Source organism: Rhincodon typus, chromosome 3, assembly GCF_021869965.1.
Source record: "Rhincodon typus isolate 14 chromosome 3, sRhiTyp1.1, whole genome shotgun sequence".
Classification (NCBI taxonomy): domain Eukaryota; kingdom Metazoa; phylum Chordata; class Chondrichthyes; order Orectolobiformes; family Rhincodontidae; genus Rhincodon; species Rhincodon typus.
Genome location: NC_063334.1, coordinates 100,459,669 through 100,477,521, shown reverse-complemented (window position 1 = coordinate 100,477,521; position 17,853 = coordinate 100,459,669). Strand labels below are relative to the sequence as shown.

At 40.5% G+C, this 17,853-nt stretch overlaps 1 protein-coding gene across 1 annotated transcript in view; it reads left to right on the top strand.

The window, feature by feature from the left end:
- Window positions 1–1,981: 1,981 nt before the first annotated feature.
- The window catches only part of lhfpl2b (LHFPL tetraspan subfamily member 2b), a 168,828-nt gene continuing 152,956 nt past the window's right edge, over window positions 1,982–17,853 (top strand). Inside the window, exon 1 of the mRNA XM_048620437.1 lies at window positions 1,982–2,235. The gene's annotated coding sequence lies outside the window, so the exon portion shown is untranslated. The remainder of the gene's footprint in view (window positions 2,236–17,853) is intronic.

The following is a 17,853-nucleotide window of genomic DNA, read 5'->3' as shown; positions in this document are numbered from 1 at the left end:
TTTGCCCCAAGTGCTATATCTAGTTGCCTTTTGAATACATTCAGTGTTTTGGCATCAACTATTTCCTGTAATGAATTCCACAGGCACACCACTCTGTGGGTGAAGAAATGTCTCCTCGTCTCCGTCCTAAATGGTCTACCCTGAATCCACAGACTGTGACCCTTGGTTATGGACACACCCACCATTGGGAACATCCTCCCTGCATCTACCCTGTCCAGTCCTGTTAGAATTATAATGTCTTTGTCCTTTGTGAATACAGACGAGAAATATTAATTTATGATTTCACCCACATCCTCTGGCTCCATGCACAGATTTTCTCTTTGGTTTCTAATAGGCCCCACTTTTTCCGTGGTCATCCTCTTGCTCTTAATATACTTATAAAATGCCTTGGAGTTTTCCTTAATCCTGTAAACGCTCTATACTTTTGAAGAGCCTCCCACGTCTTTAATGCACTGTATCTAAAATATGCTTCCTTCACTTTCTTTCTCAATCCCTCACTATCCCTTGACATCCAGGGTTTCCTGGATTTGTTGCCTTCACCCTTCACTCTCAGAGGAACACACTGGCTCTGAACTCTTATTATACTACTGTTAAACAATTCCCACTTTCTAAACATGGACTTACCTGCAAGTAGCTGCTCCCAGTCTATGGTGGGGAGAGTGTGTGTGTGTGTGTGTGTGCATGAGAGTGTATGGTGTGATTGGGTCACCTGCAGCACAACATGAACCCAAGATCACCATTAAGGCCTTCCTCATGGGTACTGAACTGAGCTATCAGCCTCTGCTCAACGACTCTGTGTTGCTGTGTATCCCAAAGTCCACCTTGGAGGATGTTTGTCCAAAGATCTGAGGCTGAATGTCCTTCACTGCTGAAGTGTTCCCTCACTGGAAGGGAACATTCCTGTCTGGCAATTGTTGCACAGTGTCCATTCATCCGTTATCATAGCGTCTGCAAGGTTTCGCCAACGTACCATGTCTCAGGGCATCCTAGCCTGCAGCATATGAGATAGACAACGTTGGTCGAGTTATATGAATATTCGCCGTGCACGTAGTGAGTGATGGTAGTATCCATGTCGAAGATCTGATATGTCTTGCAGAGTTTGTCATGACAGGGTTGTACGGTGTTGTGGTTGATGTTGTCCTGAAGGCTGGGTAGTTTGCTGCAAACAATGGTCTGTTTAACGTTTAGGGGTTGTTTGAAGGCGAGAAGTGGAGGCATGGGGAAGGCCTTGTCGAGATGCTAATCTCCCACTGCCTCCCCCCTCACACCCCCCACTCACATGCGTGAATCTATGGGGTGAATTTGTATTTGCAGATACATTTTATTTTGTTCAAAAAGCACATAATTTATAGACAGTCAATATGGCACTTTATAAATTCCTACTTTAGAAATAAAACTAGTCTGACTCCAAACTAAAACACAAACTATAAACAAGGTCTCATACCTAACATTCATCGTCTGACCTAAAATGTCACCTCCTCTTTACACTGATAAAACCTTTGGTTTTCTCAGGACAGTGACTTGAAAGGAATTCGGGATTTACATGTACATATTAATCAATTAAAACCTTCAAACTGATTAAAGATTTAACAGCATCTTCGGTTTGTTTAGTGCATCCTCATCAATGGTGTGAACCTTTGATCTTTTACTTATAAATTCTGTCTTTGATACTACCTCTCTCACTAACACCTGAAAAAGGACTGAGGCTCTGAAAGCTTGTGTTTTCAAATAAACCTGTTGGGACTATAACCTGGTGGAGTGTGATTTCTAAAATGTTGGAAGAATAGAACATTTTACCTTCAATATTTTGTATTCGGAGGAATTACTTCCTATGAAAACATCATTGCATTTGAAGCAGCGTGCACACACACACGCACATCAGCAATGAGCTTGTGACTGATTCTGAGCAGGTGCTAATTCTTGAAAGCAGAGCCTGACAGATCCTCCCGCACGACAGATAGCCCACAAGACAGGGGCACATCAGTGTGCCAGTGAATGGGCGGTCAGTGTGGCTGGGAACTCCCTTGTGTCCCAGGAGGCGGGGGAGGGGGCGGAGCTCTGACATCATGAGATTCCTCTCCAGTCATGCATGTGTTTGAGAGAGAAAAGAAAGGAGACGGGAGAAGAGGGGAGGGCTGCTCATTCAAGCGCTCCGATTGCTGAAAAGAAGGAGCAGCAGCAGGAGAGGGCATCGACCTGCAGTAACCGAGCCGTCCTCTGTTGCAGCTGAAGTGGGTGAGTTTGTGAGTGAGCTCGGGACTTGAGCAGACTTCAAAGGCAAGCTTAGGCAGGAAGATTGATTCCAGCCACAGTGAGATGTGAGTGTGGGAAAGTGAGGGAGACGGAATTGGGAACGTGTCAGCAGTCGGGTGAGGTGTGGATATTGTAAACTCTTGAGAGCAGCTGGAAAACTGCTGAAATACAGACTCCAGGAAAACCACCAGTAACAAGCTGGTAGGAGAGTGCAGGCTTTTTTTAAAAAGGAAAAAAAACCGCGGTGGCAACTGTTTATAGTCAACGCTTCCTGGGGAGTCACATATTTTAACGTCCAGGAACCGATTGGAGCAGGGAAAACGGCAAGGAAAGGATAAGATGTGGGGGCTGGGAGGGGGAGATTAGAGCTGCTTTTTCTTGTGATTATACAGAGTGAGTGAGTGGCTCGGCAGTGCTTCACTATGTTTATCCTGACTGCTGCCTGTTCCAGGGGAAGGAGGAGGAGGGGGAAGCTGGGTTCCTGTATAGGGAGCACCAGGCGGGACAGTGCAGGGAAAGCGGTTCGGTCCCACCACCGAATTCCAATTATATTTCCCTGACCTGCAGTTGACGGAGAGTCTGGGGAAGAGGGAAGGAGAAGAAACCCTTTCCATGTGGACACCGTCCCCACTTCAATACCACCATCATCCCTTTGCATTGGAACAACATTCAGGGGGGAAAATAGTCTGCTGCAATCTGTTCCTTTTTGTTTGTTGCCACGATTCGCCCTGGAGTAATTAAAGCAGAGAATCAATGTGATATGGGGGGAGGAGAAGAGGTGCTTTTGACATCTGCTGAATGAGGAGCCTGGTTTTAATGTTAGTGGAAGGAGAGAGAGTTGCTGAAACTGCAGAGTGCCTGAGAAGCGGCATAGTATTAGGATAAACCAGCGTTGTGTTGTCTAATGTCGTGTATCCTTGCGGGGCTTGAACGTCACTGTGACGGAGTTAATTTGATTAAAGACAGTCGAGGTAGAAGATCAAAAGAGAGGAAAAAGCACTGCAGAAACTTCTCAAGAGAGATAAGGAAGCGGATGATCAACGTTCTCCAACATAAGAGATGTTGCATGTGCATCTCGCTGGTAATAAACTGCAGGTTAAATTTTGACCCACTAGCAGTTGTGCCCAAGTCATTAACCCTCTGGCGTGAAAGTCGTCATGGGTCAACTGTGGAAGAAGGGTCACTCGACTCGAAACGTTAACTCTGTTTTTCTCTTCACAGATGCTGCCAGACCTGTTGCGTTTCTCCAGCATTTTTCTGTTATTTCAATAGCGGGTTAACGAATAATAAGTGAAATACATTCTCTCAGGGAGCTGAAAGTTTTTTTTACTCATTCACATGAGATAGGTGTGTCACTGGCTGGTCAGCGTTTGCTGCCTATTCCCAGTTGCCTTTGAGCTAAGCACCTTGCTAGGCCATTTCAGAGAGCAGTTCAGAGACAACCACACTGCTGAGAGTCTAGAGTCTCATGTAGGATAGACCAAGTAAAGGTGGAAATTTTCCTTCCCTAAGGGACTTTAGTGTACCATTAAGAATAGTCCATTCCAGAGTGGGATATGTTCTCAAATCTTTGGGTGGTGATTAATGATATCTGAACTACACAAGTGTTGAGGGGAACATCTGACCATTGCCACCTTGTCCATTTTTTCATTCAAACATGTTAAATTTTCCTCAAATCTGCTTGATTCCAGGTCAAGTTCAGACACTTACAATTGTGCAACAAGTCCATTATATTTTGTACAGACTTGACAGACAATGGGGCAGGAATGCAAGAAGATTGAAATCACTTTTTGAAAGGGAAAGTAAAATTTAAACTAATCCTCCACTAAGATGCTATCTGACTTTTCCAAACAGCTTTAATGTTTGTATTGATATATTTTAAAACCATATTTAAACAATTCTAAGGGAAGCTAAATCAAGCATCAAAAGAAGAATTCAAAAAGAGTGAGAAGTTTGCCCACTGCATAGCAGCACTTGGAGTGATGCATCCTGGGAAAGCTGAGGTTTTGTTCATATGCTGTTATTGGTTAGCCTCAACTAAGGCAGCATGACAAAATGTAGCAGGATTAGATATGAAACATAAGGTATGAATCTTACTGGGAGTATAAATATATTGATTTTGATTGAGAAAAAGAATACCTGGCAATAATGTGGGAATGCTAAGTTGGTATTAGTCAGCATATGTAATCAGTAAAGGGAATTCTGATTTTTTTCAAAGCCAGAGTGCCTGATGAGATGTGCACAGTTAACATGCCACAAATCAGCAGGTAACCTTGCTAGGTTAAAAAAAGACATTTTAAAACATATAAATGTTCTGTTTTGAGTGCAAATAGTTTGGATGCAGCTTCTGTGGTAGAAGAGACAGTCAGTTATACAGATAAGATTTAGGCATTGGAGGAAAAATCTTGCCATCACTAAATCTGTACTTCGTGTAGCATGCTCTTCAGGAGAATGGAGGGGGTGAAAGTGAGGGTAAAATCAAAAGGGGTGGAGTAACGTTAGACATTTTAAAGCTGACTGGCAATGACCTTACCATGTCTATTGTGACCCAGCTGGCTATTGACACACTGGCTATTCATTTGCTGTTCCACAGCTGCAGGAAGATGTAATTATTTTGGCTTTTGTCCTATAAATGAAGGAAGGAATGTTTCAATTGCCATTGGTTCACCATGTGCAATAGCAAATGCATTTTTGTAAGATGGGCTGCACTGACTAGCACAAGATGAAGCTGAGAATGAATAGACACATGTAGCAGTATGAAACCCCTGGTGAATCAGTGTTTGCAATTTATTACTACACTGATGCAAATTAAGATATTTATTGAAAGGCTCTCAACCCATCAACATAAGAGTTGAATAAAACAGGAAGTTGTAGTGATGGTCATAGAAATCTGTATAGGAACTGGAAAGAAACATTAATGTGAGTAGACAATTTGAATTTACTGGGAACTGAGTATGTGAGCAAGTTGTATTTCTAGACCCAGCTGTAGCTCAGTTTGAAACACTAGCCTCTGAATCACAAGTTGTAGACCCAAGCCCATCCAAGGTTTGAGCACTAAAATCAACAGTGACCTTCCAGTGATGTACTGTTGGATGTGCTCCTTCTCAGATGAGATGGTAAACCAAGACACCAGCTGTACCATTGGATGTAAAAGTAGCAGTATTTTGAAGCAGAGCATAGTATCACTGGTGTCCTGGCAAATATTTATCCCTCAATCAATAATGCAAGGGTACATAATCTGGTTGTGATCAGGTTGCTATGTGGAAGAGTTTGCTGTGTGCAAGAGTTTGCTGTGGAAACTTGACTGATCTATTTCCTGGATAACAGCAGTCACTATAGTCAAAAAGTACTTTGTTGACTGTAAAATGCTTGGAGCCATCCAGTGACTGTGAAAACTATTATACAAATGCCTTTCTTTCTCCCCACTATTTTTAACTGATTATGTTGAGCCTCATTTTAAATGTTTTTTATTTAGTCATGTGTGAAAATCTGTGTTAACTGATGTTATGAAATCAAAGTGGCTGAGTTGGCTCTGTGTGGAAAGATGGTAAAATCAACCAAAGTTATTCATTGTCTTTCCAATCTCCTTTACTTGTGCGTGTGAGAATGCCAGTTGAGGACAGCATTCTGGAAATCGGAAGAATAAAATCCAGATTGTCTCTGATGCATAATGGAGCATTTTCTAATCTATGCATTTCCTATCAGTGTTGTTGGCTCCAAGTCAGTTATTGTATGAAGTTTGATAAAGTGCCACATAGAAGGATAAAAGAACTCATGATTTTGGAGGTAATTTACTCACTGAGGATTGACCACTGAACAGGAAGCAGAGAGTCGGGATAAATTTCTTTAGGTTGGCAAACTGAAGCTAATGGAGTGCAATAGGGATCTGTGCTCGTGCCTTGACTATTCACAGTCTATATTGATGATTTGGATGAGGAAGCTGGGTATATGGTTGCCAAGCATGTTGATGACACAAAGATGGGTAGGAAGGCGAGTTGTGAAGAGGACACAAAAATCTACAAAGGCATATAAACAGGTTATGTGAGCGGTCAGAAATTTAGAATTTGCAGTAAAATGTTGAAGACAGGAGCTTTAGGTACAAAGAACAGAATCATTAATATGCTTTAAAATAGAGAGACTGCTGAACTCGGGTACAGAGGGAGCTTAATGTTGTGTTACATGAATTGCATAAAAGAACTAACCTGGAGGTACTTCAAATGATTAGGATGGCAAATGGAACATGAGTACTTATTACGAGCAGAATGGAGAATGAAAGTAGGGGAGTGTTCACTACTGCTTCCAGAACCTTAGTGTGACTGTATCCAGAGTACACTTTTGGTCATTTTTCTTTACAAAAGGTATAATTGCATTGAAAGTAGATTAGAGAAGTTTCATTCGACAAGCTTCTGGGATGAAGAGGTTGTCTTCTGAGGAAAAGTTGAGCAGGGCAGGCCTTTGCTCATCAGGATTTCAAAGAATGTTTGGTGATTGTATTGAAACATCTATGATTCAACGGGGAGCTTGACAAGGCAGATGCTGAGAGGATCTTACTTTGATAGGGATTGAATACAAAAATATAGAGGTTATGTTTTGATTGTACAGGGCATTGGTGAGTCTACACCTAAGGTACTGAGTGAGTGTAGTATTTGCCTTCTTCCCTAAGGAAGGATGTAAAAATGTTGGAAGCAGATCAGAGAAGATTTTGCTAGACTGATATCTGGAATGGATGTGTTGTCTTATTAGGAAAGATTAGACTTGTATCTGCTGGAGTTTAGAAAAGCCTTCAAAATTTCAGGGAATCTTGGATTGTTAGATCTGTATCAGGAATTTCACCATTGGTATCTAGGTTTGATTCTAATAACCTCTCTCCAAGATGGTTTGATGCCCTCAGTAGATTGATTTACCTAGAGCTTTGTATAGCTGAAACTCTAATCCTTCTGTTCCTCTAGGTATAAAGGCAGAATTTCAATAACATTTTAAATTATTTGCTGTACTGGCCATGCTTTAAATGACCTATGTACCTGAACTCACTAGTCTCTTTGGATTGTCACTGTTTCTGGCTTTTCCCCATTTTGAAAATACTGTGTCCTGTCTCCTTTCAGCTCCAAAACAGATGACCTCACACTTGCCTGACATTGAAATCTATTTGCCATACTTTTGCTCATTCACTTAATTTATCAGTATGTTTTTGTAATTTGAAACTTCCATCTACACTGCATACGAATCCATCTATCTACATCAAATCAAGTCTTGCTGTACAGAAAAGAGTACTACTGCAGCCTGTCTCCTTTTCTGAAGGATCTCTGTTGTTGTTGTTGAAGATCCAGTTGTGCAATTATTGAAAGGCTGCAGTGGCTCAGTTGATTCAGTACTGGATCACCACCCCCCCCTTTTGTTGATGACCTTTTAATAAAGGTAGCTGCTGAGACGTGAAAGTATTCAGTGACTTTATAGTCACTCCATTGTCATGAAGATATATTACCTGACGTATTAATTTATCATAACTCTCATATCTCCTGGATGTGTAGAAGTATATGAAAAGGACGCTTTCCAAAGAAAATACCCACCTACAACTGCAGAAATATTCCTAGACTGCACCTTCAAGACCCAGGATCACCAATACCCAAGAGGTCAAGGGCAGCAGATACATGGGTACACCACCATCCTGGCTTGGAAATACATTGCCGTTCCTTCTATTATCACTTACTAGCAGCATTGTGTGCCTGCCTACAACAGCTGTACTGCAGTGGGTCAAGAAGAGAGCCCACCACCACCTTCTTAAGGCTAACTAGTGATGGGCAAAACATGCTGGCCTCACTCAGATCACATGACTGAAAAACAATAAGTGCAAAGGAAACAAGCTGCTTTACTGAAGTCACTGAATCTGTGGCACTTTCGGAGAGCAGTCACATGGCCCACTTTATGGATATAAAACATCAAGGTTTTGAATGTTCTCAGAAAGAACTTTCTCAGGGAAACAGCCTTTGTCCTTTCTCTTTCTCTGAAACCACTCTCTTCAAGGCTTGTGAGTTGAAAACCCACTGGAAGACCTTATCACTGCAATGGGATTTTATTCAATGATAAATCCAAATCTACACCACTGTATCCAGAAAAGGAGAATTCAACGAGGCATAACAGATCCAGGAAGAGACCTTGTATGAAAAGTGACTTTGCAGATCAGCATTTCATAAAATCACGACAGTGGAGAAAGATACCATTTGGCTTATCAAGTCTGCACCAACCCTCCAAAGCATCCCACCCAGACCCAGCCCCCTACCCTGTATTTATTATGGTTAATCCACCCAGCCTACACATCCCTGGACACTACAGACAATTTAGCATAGCCAATTCATCTAACCTGCACAGTTTCAGACTGGGGAGGAATCCAGAGCATCTGGAAACCCACGCAGACACAGGGCAAATGTGCAAACTCTACACAATCACCCAAGGCTGGAAATGCACCTTGGATCCTGGCACTGAGCCAGCAATGTTAATTATTGAGCTAGCATGCCTTCCATTTGGCATGATATTTGAATAAATTTTTACCCCAATTTAACTGTTACATGAACAAAGAACTTTTAAGAAAACGCCTTGCAGATTTAATACTTTTTCAAGATGGATACTTGCACATGGAGTCATAGAGTTGTACAGCATGGAAAGACCCTTCGGTCCAACTCGTCCATGCCAACCAAATTTCCTAGATAAATCTTGCCTCATTTGCCAGCATTTGGCCCATATCTCTCTTAAACACTTCATGTTCATATACCCATCCAGATGCCTTTTAAATGTTGTAACTATACCAGCCTCCAGCACTTCCTCTGGCAACTCATTCCATACTCGCACCACCCTCTGCGTGAAAAAGTTGCTCCTTAGGTTCCTTTTAAATCTTTCCCCTCTCACCTTAAACCTATGCCCTCTCGTTTTGGACTCCCCCATCCCGGGGAAAAGACATTATCTATTTACCCTATCCATGCTCCTCATGATTTTATAAACCTCTGTAAACTCACCCCTCAGTCTCTGACACTCCAGGGAAAATAGCCCCAGCCTATTCAGCCTCTTCCTATAGCTCAAACCCTCCAACCTGGCAACATCCTTGTAAATCTTTTCTGAACCTTTTCAAGTTTCACAACATCCTTCCTATAGCAGGGTGACCAGAATTGCACACAGCATTCCAAAAGTGGCCTAACCAATGTCCTGTACATATTTATACATTTAAAGCAATTTGTTAAATAATCTTTGCGGCTTTACTTGAGTATGTTTTGTAATAAACTGGTTGTTTATTCACTACTTAAGGAACCTGGTTGACTTTTTCTAACAATGAGCTATCTACAGTTGAACATATTCTATAATTGGGTAACATCAGCTCACTTCTTAAATGCAAATTTTGTTGTGCCAATGAAGGAATGGGTCAAGAAAAGGAATCTATCCACCCCTCCTCGCTCAATCGTGACACCATCAATAACGGGAGATCATGGTGTAGATCTGGGGGAAAGCTGGTAGAGGATCTTGCTCATGCCCATGTTGAACCACAGAATAACCCAGGGTGATAGATATAGGACAGATGTCAGAGGTAGGTTCTTTACTCAGTAGTAAGGGCGTGGAATGCCCTACCTGCAACAGTAGTAGACTCGCCAACTTTAAGGGCATTTAAATGGTCATTGGATAAAGATATGGATGATAATGGAATAGTGTAGGTTAGATGGGCTTCAGATTGGTTTCACAGGTCAGCGCAACATCAAGGGCCGAAGGGCCTGTACTGCGCTGTAATGTTCCATGTTCTATGTATGCAGAGTTGTAGAAGTTGAGGATGCTGTAAATGTTACATTGTGATCCATAGCTACACGGTATTTTGCTTTGTGGAAGTCACCTTCAATCTTAAAGTTACCATAATCTTGGCTATCGGCCTTGTTAGGATGAAAATCTTGCTTTAAGTTAGAGCACAGTCGTAACTCTGTGAATGTTGGCCATAAATGAATTCTCTAACTAGGTTGAGGTCAATACTGAAAAGAGTTGGCACAATCACACAGCCTTGCTTGTCAGACTCTAAACACTGTTTTCATTACCAGCCTTTTTTATTGGCAAGGATACTTGAGTCACCTCACAAAAAACACCTCTGGACACCAGAAAATTTTACCGGTAGTATCTCCACAAGGTACTCAGTCAAGGGGGAGACAGACAAACAAACTCCAACACTTTCTTCAAATCCAACTCTTTAAGCACTGAAGCTGTGACCGTACCGCATCACTTGCCAAATAATCTATTTCAGAGCCGATTTTCTTTTCACAATTTGGTGGACTCATGATGGATAGAATATCTGTTTTAAGGACAATTTGAAGACATTATGGAAAAGGGAACAAAATTACCTTGACGCATAGAGGAAGTTTCCGCAAACAGTACCATGTGGTGGCGCCACATCAAATAAGTCACAGCTAACCAGATAAACTGTACTGCTGAGAAGCGACAACTGAGGAAGGAGAAGGAGAAGGACACTGTCTTGAAAACCCCTCCCGCCTTTCTCAGAACAACTCTTGTCCTCTCTGCTCAAAGTCCCATGGCTGCTGTCCTGAGAGTACACCATAATAAAACCTGAAAAATGCCATCTTTCTTTTGAGAGACATGATGACAGTGGGTACAAACTGTCAGTCAGTCATCGATCCATAATTATGCAAATCTGAAATCTTCCCTGTGGGACGACAAAGGGAAATTTTGAAACTGGAATTGTAGACAACATTTAATGTACATACACACAGTAAGAACTGAGAGGCAACCACTGAAAATAACCATTTCAGTTCGGGCATTGGGATACAATACTTCTCTTGTGAGCTTGTTTTAGTTTGAATATTGTCCTAAATAAGAAGCTCATCATAGAAATCTCACAGTAATCTGGGGTGTGATTTAGCAGTTCCAGCAACTCAAAATAGGACTGAATCTGGGATTGTTCACACTTTTACAAACCAAGCGACATGAACTGTAAACGTTTAAAAAGACGAACAGAACAAGAGCAACCAGTCCATCAATCCTGCTCCCTATTGATATGGTGTAGTCTATATCTACAATCAATTACAGCTGCACTTTCAATGCCCTGGCTCCCAAACTAACCCAATACATGGGTACAATCAACAAAGAGAAACATCCAAAGGCTGATATAGGAATGTGGAGCAGAATCTTATTGGGGCCTGAATGACATGGGAAATAGTAAGGAATGTGGGAGATCGCATGAGGAGTCTGGTAGGGCATCTCCTTATGTGGGAACCAACTGGCTGCATCTTTTAACCAGGTTCCAGGCATCAAGACGAGATTCTCATTTGGCAGTGATGGGTTGCCTATGAAGGGGAATTATTATTAATGATCTTATTAACTGCCCATCTCGCCTCATTGATATCTTTACTGCACAGCAGACAAACTTCTAACACAGCTCACTTACTCCTTAACGTGTTTTTTAAACACATACATTCAGCAACCTTATAGGATGTTATGCTCTGACATCTTGAAGCCTTCTGTCTTTGGAACTTTTCTTCTACTAATGTCTAAGCCACGTCAGACTGTTTTGTTGGCTGCTAAACTGCACAGTTAATGTTACAGGCCTTTTTTCTTTCTGAATAACCTCCGTGTCTCTGAAAGAAACCGGCATAATCACTGATCACTGGTTTTTTTTCTGAAAGAAAACTTATATCTGTCTCTGTTGTGCTGTGTCATAAGATACGTTTATGGTTATGGTTTATGGTACGGTTATAGCCAATTTTTTTCTCTCCTCTGTCCTTGCTTTCTAAAGCACTGAGCCTTTCATCCAACGGTTTTTCTTAAAAGCCCAATTTAAATGCGTGCAAACAAATTTCTAAATGACCTGGTACCCTACAGAATTCAAACTGGTACTAAATCCATGTCTCCTCTTAATCTACACAATATGGACAGGCAAATCAACCTCTAAGCTATACATGGCTCTGTTCAATTTAGAACCCGTGTTTCCTAATAATAAGGATAATTTGCAATAAATTTTCACCACAACTTGCTTTTAAGCTCAGCTCTTTACGGTAGCTGTGAGGATAGTGGTGCAAGTGCCAGATCTGAAGGTGGAGTGGGAGTTTGCATATGGAATGGGAATCTCTCCACCCGCTTTTGTCTTAGCTGTTGTCCTTCCAAGTCACATCAAAATGTAACATCGAGGCTGAAATTTAGATAACACATGTAAATGTTTGGGGATGTGATGATTAGTTGTACAATTTTGTAGCACTGTCTTTATTTTCTATTGGTACATTGGCCACGTAAATAACGTGGATCAGTGAGATGGCTAAGGAGAAACAGATGTGCAGCTTTCCACAAACATGGACCAAATGTTTCTGTTCTGTCTGCTCTCTTCTGAGCTACTGAGAATCATATTCTTAGTTATTTAATTAGTTATCAAGATTAAAGTATTAATTAAAAGTGGCATAGTAGTTCAGTGATTAGCAATGCTGCCTTGCAGTGCCAGGGACCTGCGTTCGATTCCAGCCTCAGGTGATAACTCTGTGTGGAGTTTGCGTGTTTCCGCTGTGTCTGTGCAGGTTTCCTCTGGGTGCAAAGTGAACCACATAATTCTTGTTGTGATCTTAGAAACAGGACAACTGTTAAAATGGAAATAGTACAACTTAGCTTTTAAAATATGATTGATGCTCCATAGTTTAGAGCATGGTTGTGACAATGATCAGTGATCTAATAGTTTGCACTCGGGCTGGTTAGCTCAGTTGGCTGGACAGCTAGTTTGCAATACAGAGTGACACCAACAGTGTGAGTTCAGTTCTTGCACTTGCCAAGGACTCACCTACTTGACCTCTCCCTTCACCTGAGACATGGTGACCCTCAGGTTAAAGCACCAGCAGTTATCTCTCTCTCTAATGAGAGAGCAGCCCTCTGGTCCAGTAGGACTATGGTGACTTTACATTTACTTGGTACTCAATTTGGAAAGAAAGACAGCGACACTTTCAAGTTTCTGCATACCTTTTTAAGACATTATTGACTATTAATATAAAAAAGTCTAATTCTTACGAAATACAAAACATTTTTATGGAACGTATAATTTTTTTTGAAATATCTTTCTAGTGGTGCCAATATTATTGAAATTGCTAGCTCTGTCAATCACTGGCGGGAAAAGAAATAGGGTCCGGAGACTTGTATTTTTGGCCAGCAATTTGGTTTTGATTTGGATGAGTTTCAACTTTTAATTGGTAGATTTTACTCCCTACACATTCTCTTAAGAGTATTAAATTTGAACAAATGACGTACAAGGAGACATAGATGTACATATGTGCGCACATGATCCCTGAGGTACAACTGACTGAAGTACATATAGTTATTCAATTGTCATTATTTATTGAAATGAATAACTAAGGTGAGGGTATTGTCAGCAGAATCATTTCTTAGGTCATAACAAAACTTCTTGGTTGCCTGCAGCAAGTTCTGTGTTTCAGAAATAATATTTTAAGCTTAAGTTTTAAAAAGGTAAGTTTAAATCAGAAGAAAAGACTAACATTTGTTCACACAACACCTCGAAATGGCAAGCAATGAAAGCACTCATTCCATAATGTACACAGACATACACAGGATTCTAAAGATGAAGCACACATTTAGGGCATTAACAGAATAATATAACACAGGGAAAATGTATTGAAATGTAATCCTTTAGGATGACTGCACTGCAGACCATGGGTTCACACTTACGATGGTTTGGATGAAGCATCTGGATGAGTATTTCAGAAACATCTGGATGAGCACTTTAAATACCAGGGCATAATAGGCTAGAGATCAAGTGCAAGTAAATAGGATTACTATAGTTTGATGTTTGATGGTTGGCATATACATGGTGGGCTGAAGGGCCTGTTTTTATGCTGTATGACTATGACTCAGATGAAGCTGTTGGGTTTCTAGATAAAAAGGAAACTGATTTCACTTTTCACTGTGTATTTTGAAACAAAATACACATGACAATAAATAAATCAAATCAAATTCTGTAGAGGCAAATCTTTGCAATTGAACACATTCTCCTGTCTCTGCTTGGGTTGACTCACTAGGCAGTGTTCCTTTTTAATTGTGATGTGGAGGTGCCAGTGTTTGACTGGGGTTGATAAGGTCAGAAATCACAGACATCAGGTTATAGTCCAACAGATTTATTTGAAAACACAAGCTTTCAGAGCCTTGCTCCTTCTTCGGGTGTTAAGGAGCAAGGCTTTGAAAGCTTGTGTTTTCAAATAAACCTGTTGGACTATAACCTGGTGTCTGTGACTTCTGACCTTTTTAATTGGAGGATAGTCCCTCTTGTCCTGTTGGTTTTGAGATGGCGTCATCTGTAATTGGCTCTTGGGGAAATGGGATTTTCTATTTGAGTTAGTTTCAATCACGTGACCACATGATCCATATTTCTATCATCCACAGAACGGATTTGAAATTAGAAGTCATTGCTGCACAATTGGGATGAATGATGACTGTTCACACCTCCTTGTGATGAACTGGTTTCTCTCCACTTCTTGTTAATTGTTGAATTTGCAGACACCAAGTCTTGGAAAGCTATTTATTTTGTGCTTTGATAAATGTCCAGACAATAGGGGGTACAAATTCACAAGATTTTGCACATTTTGGAAGTCTTTTCAAGGGAGGGCATACTACACATGGTCATGTTACATTATAAGAACTTTCTAGAATTAATTCTTTGGCTGTGCCAAAGAAATCACCAAAAATAAGCCAACCCTCGGCAGCCATCATGATAGCAATTTGTCCAATTTTTAAAAGTCTTGAATCAAAAAATCCACGATGCATAAAGTCTACATCTAAGTTGACAGTTTTACAAGGCTTGAAACAGGGAAGAGAAAGAATGAAGGATAATACAAATATATTCAAAAGAGTTTAAATATTTTAGACAATAGGAAACGTGACAACAATTCAATATTAAAGAACTGCGAAACAATAAATGAAATGAATTTGGTAAATGGTATCATAAGCTAATGAAGAAGGATGTGGTGAAGAAATCCAAATACGGTGCTTTTTTTAAGTAAATACTGGAGATGGAATCTTAAATCTTGAAGTTAAAGTTGGGACATTTAGGTATTAAATCAAGAAAATTATTTCTCACAGATGGTTCTGGAGATTTGGAACAATTTGCTCTTCATTCCCCAAAAGTTGTGAATGCTGGGAAAATTGAAATTCAAGATTGAGGTTGATGCATTTTTATTTTGTTGGGCATGGACATCAAGAGATATGGTTCAAAGGTGGGTTAACATATTTAATCATGTTCTAATTAAAAGGCTTGAGGAGTCGAACAATTTATTTCTGTTTCTGTGAGTTCTGTGGCAGAAGCCAGGAGCACAGATTAGAAGAGATTGTCTTGCTGCTGTTTAGTTTTTTGTTCAGTTATTGTCTGGAATTATCTGTGCAGTTTAGGAGGCTGAAAATTCTCTGTATGCAAATTTCCAACAACTATTATCATTTCATAATATCTTTTAGCCCTGTAGACATCTCATGGGACTTGATTTTGTCCACTTGTTTAGTGAGGTACAGGAATAGGCCAGGGGGCTGGGTCTGGATGGGATGCACTTTGGAGGGTTGATGGGCTGACTGGCCTGCTTCCACACTGTAGGGTTTCTATGATTCTATGATTCTATGAGTAAATTTACATGGATTATCTCAATTCAGTAAGTAGTAATTTCAGTCATACAGTTAATAGATTTTTGTATGTTACATTCCTTAAACTCAACTTTAATTAAGAAATGTGTTTAAAGTTCCTCTTCTCTGTTTTGTCCCAGCCCTCTGAATGTGGAAAATGTTTAGTTATGCCTTGGTGCAGTAGTCATCTGGTCTTACATTCACCACACACTCTGATCACCGGAGCTACCGAGTCAGGGAAACATATTTGTCAATTAAAAGTGGTAATTTTGATTTTCACATGACTAGAAACTTAAGCACAGATAAGAAGTCATTTGCAAAATTTTCAGGCTGTAGACAATTACCGTCCTTTGGAAGAGAGTGAGGCACCAAAGCAGATTTTGAGTTTCAGAAATTTTAATTTAGCCAACTTTAATTCTGTTTCCTTTTTTAAAAAGTACAATTTCAATCTGAACTAATTCATGTGTTCAATGTATATAGAAGTTAGAGCAAACTTTTTAAAACAGACTTATGATAATTAAAATATTAAGGATAGTGGAAGATGCTGTACACAAAAGCTCAAGGGAGATGTTGAAACTTGAGAGCAGTGTAAAAATATTTGTTAAAGAAAGGATGGGAGCACTTTGAGCTAAAGGTGCTGCCCTGTTTTTTAGATTGAAGGTTGAGGTGCCCTTTTTTGTTTTCAGCAGTTTTAATATGAGGCAAATGTGAAACTGAGGAAACTCATCAACATGAGCCACTATTGCAGGGAGCTGTTTGGAGGAAAATATGATTAAAGCTAACAAAACCAGATAAAGAAAAGGTACCAGACCAACATGATAGACTTCCCAGAATTTTGAAGAAGGTTGGGGAAACAATAGTGCAGATACAGATCATAATTTATTTTCTATTTTTGGTTGTAAAGTTGGAGGAAGACATATATTATAAGAGGGTTATCTTACTGGTTTTGAAACCAAATGGTAGTCCTGAGCCTGGATTTCCCAGCAATGAGAGTAAGGAGCAGTGTCTTGGCTATCGTGCTAGAGGTGGATTCCTAATTGACTGTATCCAAAGTCACTGCCCAGTTAAGGACAGTAACCACCCTCCCTCCTCAATCTATGGCAGGCAGCTGTGATGTAAGTGCAAGGGCACTGCTCGGGGATTGAGAGGCTACCCTCGGAGCAGCATGTTTAAAATAAAACTTTAAGAGGGGCTAAACAAGTAGGCCTCTCAGATTGGAAAGGGAAACTCCTTTGGATGGCTCATCTGGGCCCCAGAGCCTGCCTTCCCTGCTATGATGCCCTCTTTGTGGATGGGGCTCTGACTCTGCTGAGCTTCCAGACTGCAGCAGGTAGACTGCCTCCATCAAACTGGCAACCTGTGCATGTGGTGGACACCCCTCTATTGGCAGCAGAATTCCAGTGAGCTGGGCATACTGCCTCTAATTGACTCCCGACCTACCACAATGTGGCTGACTGATTAATGCCCTCTGAAATGGCCGAGCAAGCTGTTCAGTTTAAGGGCAATTAAGGATGGGCAACAAACACTGATCATGGCAGCATTACTCACGTCTCATGAAAGAAAGAAGGAAAAAAAGCTTCAAGGAAATCTGAACATTAAAAAATAAAGATGTTTAGTGAGATCATGGAAAGTTTGTTTCAACTGTTTGGTGAGGGGGTAATAAGTAGTTTTAGATTCAGGATATTGCATAAAAATAGGGGAAGTTATGGGCATGTTTTTCAATGAAAGGCTATTAGAATATTGAATACGTTTCCATGTGTATATAAAGATAGAGATTAAACATATCTTTCGATAGGGAGCTGAGTAGGTATTTGTAAATGCTGAATGTAAGTGAATTCAGGAAATAAGAAGGGAAGCAGCTATAGAGTTGACAGTTCCAGCTGATGAGTGAGCACCAACTCAGGCTGGATCAACTGAATAGCTTCCTTCTGTGTTGTAAAATGTAAGGTTCTATGAATACACAAAGGACTA